Source organism: Populus alba, chromosome 18 (genome assembly GCF_005239225.2).
Source record: "Populus alba chromosome 18, ASM523922v2, whole genome shotgun sequence".
Classification (NCBI taxonomy): Eukaryota; Viridiplantae; Streptophyta; class Magnoliopsida; order Malpighiales; family Salicaceae; genus Populus; species Populus alba.
Genome location: NC_133301.1, coordinates 14,953,099 through 14,962,334, shown reverse-complemented (window position 1 = coordinate 14,962,334; position 9,236 = coordinate 14,953,099). Strand labels below are relative to the sequence as shown.

General features: G+C 34.2%; 1 pseudogene; it reads right to left on the bottom strand.

Annotated features, from left to right (window-relative positions):
• Positions 1 to 220: 220 nt before the first annotated feature.
• Positions 221 to 2,658, bottom strand: LOC140954955 (uncharacterized; annotated as a pseudogene).
• Positions 2,659 to 9,236: the final 6,578 nt, after the last annotated feature.

Genomic DNA, 9,236 nt, shown 5'->3' with positions numbered 1-9,236 from the left:
TCTTGGTGCATTGACAAGGCTCCTAGGAAGAGATTTTACGCTTATACAATGGATAGTATAAACTTCCTCTATTGAGGATAAAGCCAATTCCACAATCGTATCGATGCTGACAATTTTAGGCAGGCATTTCAAGGGAAAGAACTTCAAACTGGGATGTTCATAATTGACCTTCTCGGTTGCAGTCGCATTCTCTTCGAAGAAATCTTCAAGGTTCTTGCAATTACTGATATAGAGTCTCCAGTTTAGGGAGTTGCTCGATCATGCTCCATGAGAAGATATGTCTCATATTATCACGTTTTTCCTGAGACAAGAACTTTAGATTTGCAAGGCTTCTAGGTGACACATGCCCTTCCACTATATTACTCAACCTTGGCAGATCATAAAGTCTCAAATCCTCCAAGTTGGGAAAGATGTCTTCTTCTAATTCCTTCCCCTCTGCAAGAATCTTTATCGCGTTACATCCGGAGACAACACATTTTTTATAGGCCCTCCATATTTTTGCATGCCAAAATCATATAGATTGTTAATGTCACCATGAGGATCATTTACTAGAAACTCCTGGGAACAACCGAGTACGCTGATGATTTCACCGAGGGCCGTGGGAGAACCACTAGCTCTATATTCCAGTCGTGGAATTCTGGTTACTGTCCAAGTATTTTCTTTCAAGGGCCGACTCAAGCAAAGAAAACGCTCAAGTTGTTCAACCTTTGAGACTTTGAGCTGTAGTAGTGTTTGAGAGTGTGGAACGCAGTTTGCCTCTTTCAATTTAGCATCTCTATTAGCAACCACCATTCATTATTCATGGGCTCTACAATGGCCGAATGCTCCAATGAGGAGACTCTTGATATCAATCCAAGAGGAATTTTCAAAAAATGGTTAGCAGATGATGATACTAACAAACAAATTAGATGATCCGGGTTACCAATCTCAGGAGGTAAAAAATTGATCCAAGTTTCTTCAAAGAACCTACATCAGATGGAAGCATTGCAAGCTCGGAACATTGATTTAGATAGAGCCCTCGAAGATTAATCAAATTTCCAATGGAAGGTGGTAGTAATGAGATGCCATTGTTTGACAGGTTTAGAACTCCAAGTCCTGTGATGTACTGGAAGAACATATCAGAAATTATCTCCAAATCCCCATTGCTTTGAAGCAGCAATGCTGACAACACAGCGCAATATGGAGCTTCGGGTAGACTATTCAATTTGTTACGTATCAATAATATGCATTTCTTTTCCTTCCATTGATCCTCAATTGGGTGCAATCGATCATCCAAACCGCTCTTACTAAGAACTTAGTGACACTATCTCCCATGGGCGAAGCAATTCTTAGTGCTAGGTCGCGAAGCACATCATGCATCACATAAAAACCACTCGCACGCATCTCCTGCTGCTCTCCAGCATTCTATCAATTCAACATCACGCATCGCAGTCTTCAGGATACAGTGAACAATATAAGAAGCAATGCTTGCTGTTGGTGTCCCTTAATTGATCATAACTATACTTAAGGGGCTTAAAAACATGATCTTCCATGTCTCCTATAGTAGAGAATGCAGGGGATTGGAGTTCTCTCAACGCATTGCTCCACACATATACATTGCCAGTGTTTCTCAAGACGACTCGTAATACATTTATGGCAAGAAGGAGGCCATCACACTCCTTAACTACATCTCTAGCATACGGACAGATACCCTTGGAATTTGCAACATCACCAACCTTGCGAGAAAACAAATCCCATGCTTCTTCATCCGAAAACATCCACTTTTACACTTTGATCAGTTTCCATCTTGTTGCAAGCTATTTGATACCTAGTTGCCAACACCACCTTGCTAACTTTTCCTTGCTTCTTAGGATTAGGGATCCCTACATGGTCCAAATCTATGTCGTCCCAAACATCATCAAGAAGTAGTAAAGACTTCTTGGAATGTAAATATTGAAATATTGTTCTTGAAGTTCTCTCCTCTGACTCTCCGCTGCCTAGGACCACTTTCAAGCGGCCTGCCATATCTTTTTGAGCACTGCAAACACTTCCATGCTTTGAAACTGTAACCATTATAACCAATTCGAAGGTTGTCGATATCTCCGGTGAGTTATTCAAAGCTTTCAATAATTTTGTCTTCCCAAAACCACCCATTCCCTAAATGCCTAACTTACGAACGCCTCCATCTCCTATGTATCCCAATAACTTCTGCAAATTACATTCAATCGAAGCCATTTCCATTATATTTGGTAGCTCAAGTGACTCAACAACAGAAGGTGGCGCATCACGAATGAGACTTTCCTCAAACTTACAGTTCTCATGAGCTCACGAACACGGAAATTTGCCTGAACTACACGCTTGCCCAACCTTCTATATGATACAAAATCAGGACATAAATCAATGAAGCATTTCGTACCTTGTTGTACTTGTCTTCAATCTCACTGATCTCATTTTCAATCTCCTCCACCTTATGAAGCCAACTCTCACATACTTTGAGGCCATCTTTCCAACATTATTCCTTAGTTCCTCTGTTAAACCACTCTTCCTGTTGGACAAATCCTCAGCATCTGCTTTCAGTTTTTGTAATTTTTTTCTCAGTTTCCGAACATCATTTATCTGACGGCCAAAGCGAATCCACAAGAGATTTATCATGTCCACTACTCCCCCAACTACATCCATCTTTACTGCAACAAACAAACTACAAATGTAGCTATTGAAAAAAAATGATGATGATGATGATGAAATAAGTGCCAGTTTGGGAACGCAGTCATGGCTGCGGTTGCACCACGTCTCAAACGGGCCTTTTTTCTAAGTGCCCTGGTTCAGATTCCCCCACCCCAAGAATCCTTCTTCCAAATTAACAGCAGATCAGTTAGACTCAGTTCTTCTGTTCATGATATGTTAGAAATATTCTTAGTTCTCTAAGGTATTTATTGCTATGAGAAAACCAAACTAATCTCCCCTTTGTTATCAGTTAAAATATGCAGATGATCATTAGCATTGGGCCTTCACACGCACCATAGAGTCATCTAAAACAACGTTAAAGCACTAGTTTTCCAAAGATAATATTACTAAGATTTCATGCCTGTATAAATTCAAGATGTAATTATTGTTAGAGAATAATATAAATTATATTTTGTGACCTCACTTGACAGCTTAAACTATTGGGTTGAGATGGTTCTTTAACATGGTATCAGAGCCTTGATGATCAAGTGATCACAAGTTCGAATCTCATCATCTCTATTTATTTGATAAAAATTAAGCATAAGGTAATTTAAGCTTGTGCAAGTTTCAAGCCCAAATGGCTTTCACTTGAGGGGGTATGTTAGAGAATAATATAAATCATATCCTGAGACTTCACCTAACAGTTTAAGCTATTGGGTTGAGATGGTTTTTTAACAATTATGTGTTGAATTCCAATGAATCAGTTGCAAATTTCATTCACAATATATCATAAGGTATTGAAAGAAAATCACTTAAACAACAGAACATAGAAGCAAAGAAACATCTCTTAAGCAAAGCAAGTTAAATAAGCTTCAGTCAATCTCTCTTCTTTCCTTAGTTGAGGAATTGAATCCGTACACAAAAAAACAAAAAAAAAAAAACAAAAAAAAAAAAAACCTTAACAGCAACAACATTGCAAGAATCCATGAAGTCAGATATAAACAATGATTACATCAAGCAAGCTGCAGTGAAAATTTTGCTTTTCTTTGTAGGCCCTAAATTCATGGAGTCAACTTCTTTAATCTTCAGGCTTTTCCAGCCAAAAATGGTAACCTGAACCATAATTATTAAACTACGAGTTTAGGCTAAAAATACTCGACTAAAAATACGAGTTTAGGCTCATGAAATAGAAACGGTTAGTTCCTCTGGTTTGGAAAAAAAAAACAAAAACTTAAGAAATCTGAGAACAACTTGATGGTTAAAACTGGGAAAAACATTGATTTTTAATTTCTGAAACTAAAAGGACTAATTTAATATTTTCACAAAATATAATTTGTAATTGCATGGACTTAGATGGCCAAGTTGTCAAGTGGGTGTGGGAGATACCAAGAAACACGTTGAGAGCATCATTTTCAAAATCCTTATATCTTGCTAGGAGAGCAATTATTTTAATTATTTAATTTTTCAAGTTTAAATAGTTTATAATTTTAATAATGCAAGGGGATTAGAGACCCAATTTTATTTTATTACCTAAATACATTAATTCTATGAAAATATAATATAATTATATCTGGTTGAAGATTATATTTATTGAAATTCTTTTTTTTTGTTCAACTTTCTTCCCCAATTGGGACTCTAAATTATATATTCTCTTAAGTAATTCAATTATTTAGGTGAAAGAAATTGCAGCTTAAACACAAATTTTGGTACCATTTACTTAGTAAAATATATATTACAGCTATAATAATGCATATGGACTTGGCTCTCATGGGATGGATAGATTTGTAGAACTGGTAGAACCAAGTCCGGATGCTTGGTCTCGTCAAGCTACTACCTTTCTTTTATTTATTTATTTTTTTTTATTTTTCAGTTGAATTGACTGGTTTTTAATCATAGAGATTAAAAGTTTTCTTTTTCCAAGAAAATAGGATACATAAAAATAAACTATATTGTGGCTTAGAGCAGAAAACATGCATTAGAGGCAAAAAAAAAAAAAAAATAGAGTGCTTTTAATGAAAAAAATATTCTCAATGTTTCAAGGCAACCTCTATTAAATTGAATATTGAATTGGTCATTTATATCATATTTATAAGAATTTATTTTCTTGAAGTCTCCTCTAATTAGGATTAGAGTCGATCACTAATATTCAATAATAATATATAAAATAATCCATTTATTTGTTATAGAACTATCTCAATCTAATAATTTAAACTATAAGGTGAGATCTCATGATATGATTTATATTATTCTTTAACACACCCCCTCAAGTAAAAGTTTTTTGGGCTTGAAACTTGCATAGACTTATTTTATTTTGTGCTTAATTTTTATCAAATAAATGAAAATAGTGAGATTCGAACTCGTAACCACTTGGTCATCAAGGCTATGATACCACGTTAAAGAATTATTTCAACCTAATAGCTTAAACTATTAGAATATAATTTATATTGTTCTCTAACATTATTAACCTTAGTAAAACTCTTAGAAATAAAATTAAATTATGTCTGGAAATTATCTAAGACCATTTACCCTAATTAAAATCTACGATTTACAAATTCATTAGTTATGTAAAATCACAATAAATACTTTATTTATATGATTTTAGAGGTTCCAAAACACTTATTTTTATAATGATTGATGCACAAAAAAAGAGGGAATAAATGAAAAAAAAAATATATCAATATCTTGAATTTCTCCAAGAAATCCCTTTCTTTATATCCATAAATCTCTTAATTAATTCATACAGTAGTAATATGGAAATTAAATATAATTTCCAGCAACGGATGTGTTTATATATATGAAAATTTTATTTGAACAAATACGAAGGAAAGACCAAAGAAAAGATCATCCATAGGCAATGATGAAGTCACCAGCAATTCTCTTCAGGTCAAGAAGACTGTCCCCCTTGTGTTCCTATCACTGTTTATACATAGACTTAAAAAAAATCTGCTGGTTGTTGTGACTGCAATTTTGGTTTTTTTTTTTTTGTTTTGTTTTTGTGATATGTGATAGTCTATGAGGTCTCCCTTGGTGCATTTCTTTCTTTTCTTTTTTGAAAAAAAAAAAAACAGAGAAAAGATTGAAATATCTCAGTTATTTTTTGAAAAATATATGCTAATTTGCTTGATATTTTTGTTTTTTGAGTTGAAGAAAACTAAATAAGAGGTCAGTGTTGGCTTAATTATTAATTACCTTAGTAATAATATATCATTTAAAAAAAAAAAAAAAAGACGACGAGGTCTTAATTTATTTTGTCTGTCCATTGTACAACAACATAAGAGGTCAATTGACCTTTAATATAAATGATTCAAGTCATTACTTATCGTATGGGCAAGCCTTTTCTTTTCTTAATTAATTTTAGTTGAATTGACTATCGTAGAAAAATACAAGTTCTTCGGAGGAATGATGGAGAAAGACCCTTTGATACGTTTGAATTCCAGCTTGCTATAGTTTTTTTTTTTTTTTCTGAATTTAATAAATTTTAGCTGAATTATATATGTTCAGACGGCGCTCCCATTGAAGGCTAAAAAAGATAGCGAATAAAACAGGTGATAAGTAATTATATTAATAGCTGACAAAGGGACCAGATCGCAACTATTTTATCCAGAAGTGCCCATTTTTTTATAGCTTGGCTTGCTTGCATTTCTAGTTTAAAAAAATTATTTTATTATTATTATTATTATTGATGTTGTTGTTTTACAAGTATATGCACCATAGCCCCTCGTTGGTAGCTGAACAGATAATATACTTTTTCCTAATGTTTTGACGTGGTTGAAATAAAATATCACTTTAATTTCTTATGTTTGTTAAGTACAGTAAATTTAATACGTATGTAGTTGCGTGATTATCTTGAGAAAATTAATTAATTCAAGATAATAATCAATATATAATAGTAAAATAATAATTAAGTGCAAAATGTTGGTAATTTTCTCTAAATTGACAAATGAACTGCTGGCATAAATTTGCCAGATTATGTCATGACAAATCGTGTTAATGTATGATAAGCAATTCCGTGTAGATTTTTTAATTTACCAATTTCTTAATTAAGAGGTTCATAATCAATTATAAAATATTGTGCCTCTCTTTTATTGCAAATCATAATTTATAGAGTTTTTTCTCTACATTGCATCATCTATAAATTGCAATAAACCAAAAATACTTAAGGGAAAATACTTAAGGGATTACTCTGGCCCATCAACTTGAAGGAATTCAGCTGTAAACCAATGGGTATATATTTTCATTAATATTTATTTTTTCATGCTTTTTTATTAAAATATTATCCAATTCATACATCAAACTTTTTCAATCATTGTGCTTAATCCTAACCCCACGGCAACATTTTTCTTCCTAATGAAGTCAAGCAATCCAAGTCATCCAGTCGACGTCCACCAAGCTGTGGGAGGAGTGGACTGACCGTTTCAAACACTCAATTTTTGTCCTTATAGTAAAAATGAGCAATAATTTGTACAATATGCTTTGAAATTGTTATAAAAAAAATTTATAAATAAAAAAAAAATTTAGTTTCATCGTACTCTCAATTAACTTCAAATTAAAAAATAAAATATTATTTTAATATATTTCTAATTAAAAAATATTTTTAAAAAATATCATGCACTGTATTACTAAAAATCATAATTTTTTTCTCACAATTACAATAATAAAAAATATTGAAGAATCTTAAACCATTCTTCCCCTTGATTTTGGTTTAGCAAGGACCTTTCAAACTTTCTTTCTAGTAATAGTAGTGAAAGTGATTATACCACTAAAGTAATCTTGAAATTTCTTGATGACTTCGTATTACCCTAATTCCACAGATTGGTAGCAGACAAAGTAATATATATATATAGTCTCAGATGGGAATAAAATATAGCAAAGTAGTTAGCAGAAAAAGTATTTGCATATAGCAAGTCACACACAATATTCAATCATAAACACATTCTGATCCAATCTTTACAAACACTATAATCCATTGAGAAAGAGAGAAGACAAGGAGAGATGGGTGGTTGTTTTTCATGCAAATCATCTACAAAATTCAACAATATTCGAGTAGTTCACTTCAATGGTTTTGTACAAGAATTTGAAAATCCCGTGTCGGTTAGCCAAGTGACTACAGGCCAGTTACCCTCAAGGAATCTTCTCTTCACCGCCGCTCAGCTTCTTTCTGCGGAGTCGAAACCATTGAAGCCTGATGTTCAGCTAGAGACAGGCCAACTCTACTTCTTGCTTCCATTCTCAATACTGCAGCCTGATGTTTCTCCTGTGGACTTTCTTACTTTAGTAAAGAAGCTCAGTTCAATAGCAAAGTCTAGCAGGTGCGGTCAGGCTAAGTCTTCAGGAACTAGTTCCTCGTCGGGCCAGAGTAATCCGATTTGCAGAGCACAGGCTAGATCGTCGTGGAAGCCGGTTTTGGATACCATCAGAGAGAAGTCCTTCAACCGGAGGAGTGAATCAGAGCTACAGGACATGGATTTCGAGACCTCGAAGAGGAGCTTGAGGTATGATGTATTCTTGTAACTAGCCAAAAGAGGACAGCAGTTCTGAAAAATGCAGCAAATGATAATTTGTAAGCTTAAGTTTGAGGTGTGATGTATTCTTGTAACTAGCCAAAAGAGGATAGATAGCAGTTCTGAAAAATGCAGCAAATGATGATTTGTAAGCTTAGGTTTGAGGTGTGATGTATTCTAGCAGTTGTAGCTTGCTATTAGATTTGAGAGATACGATGTGAATATACAGACAGGCACACAAATGGTGCCTAGCCTGCTTTTAATCTTTTTCATTTATATTGCATTCTAACCCTCATCATTTCAATTTCCTGATTGTATTGCTATTCCAAATTCTGAAAGTGTTGGGAAGATCATCGACATCGGAGACTCAATTGGACGTATATGCATGAGAGTTTACAGATGCGAATAAACAAACACCTGCCACCATTAGTTTAGCTCCGATACCATTTGTTAGGGAGGGAGATATATTGGGGAATCACTCGAGACTGCACGCATAAAGGTTTACATACATAACATCTAACCCAACAATCGACTGTGAATCTATAATACCACCCACCTTCTTGTTCCTTTTCAGTTTAAGATTTTTATCATCTGTAGTTTCTGGGGTAAGTGTAATATGATAATATTACAATCATGTATACAAAAGTTCTAAGCAGACTTTTTATGCTTCTTTGATCAAGAACAGCAGCTTAATTTTCAGGGTCTATATTGCTCGGACTCGAGATCTATATCTGATACGGGCGCGTAACCGACATGCATACCTATGTTTTCGAATCTTTCCATTTAATTGGAGTCACCGTGTGTGTATAGATCTATATCTAATACGGGTACTCTGTAAGGCAAAATGATGGTCAAAGCAACATAGGTTAGGACGACTGGTGAGTATGGTCTGCAAGAAAGCGGGGTAGGTGATTAAACGTGGCTTGACCGAATCCTGAAAATTCAGTCCTGCCTTGGTGATAGAGGATCTAGCTGTAGGATTAACCAGAACATTCGTTTCGAAACTAGTCGTCTGATCCTGTAGCTAGATACATAGTTCGGGTTGTCTGAAAATTGTTTCTCTTATTGGTGGAAGCTGAAACGCATAGCTGA